The sequence below is a fragment of the Pygoscelis adeliae genome, unplaced genomic scaffold, assembly GCF_000699105.1.
Source record: "Pygoscelis adeliae isolate BGI_AS28 unplaced genomic scaffold, ASM69910v1 Scaffold184, whole genome shotgun sequence".
Classification (NCBI taxonomy): Eukaryota; Metazoa; Chordata; class Aves; order Sphenisciformes; family Spheniscidae; genus Pygoscelis; species Pygoscelis adeliae.
In genome coordinates this window covers 269,814-270,524 of record NW_008824541.1, presented here as the reverse complement: position 1 = coordinate 270,524, position 711 = coordinate 269,814, and positions in this window count along the sequence as shown.

Below are 711 nucleotides of genomic sequence, written 5' to 3'. Positions count from 1 at the left end.
TGGCAATGAGCCAGCAGAAGGTTTTATTTTGCTGGTTTTACTGCAAGCGTTGGGCTGTGGCTGCGGCTCCCTCCCCTGCTTGCTCCACCGAGGCAGCACGTTTCGCTCTCCTGCCCCTTCCCCTGGGGTGAGCTGCAGCAGGGTGGCCGTGAGGTGCCCTGGCAGCCCCCAGGAGCCACCTCGTGCTCCTGCCCTGCAGCATCCCACCTTGGTGGCCTTTGGGACATCGGTGGCAGCCCCCCGTGCCCCTCGCTCCTCACCTGCAGCCCCGTTATCTCCAGCCCAAGAGAGCCCCTGGGTGCAAAGCTGGGGAACGGGGTATTTCAGATCACAGCCCCCTTGCACAGCTCTGGGCTGCCAAAAACATCACTGCCTGGGGGCTCCTGCCAGGACAAAGCTGACCTGGGCACGTGCAATGCTGGGCGTGGGTCCTTCCAAGGGCTAGAAAGCCGGGCTTTCCGTATTTTCAACATTAAACCAGCACAGAGAGGAGATGCTCCTGGCCAGGGGCTCCTGCTGGAGACTCCCGTGGGTGTGCAGCCGGGAACAGGCATCTCCCCCCACCATCAGTTGGAGCGTTGGCAGCAGGGCTTGCACGGACAGGACCGAGGCGAAGCCGGCCGCCGGCAGGGCTGGGTCTGGCCCCGCTGCGGGTGAGTGCCGGGGGGTGCGAACATCAGCTCCTGTGACGGGCAGGGGGCTCAACGCACC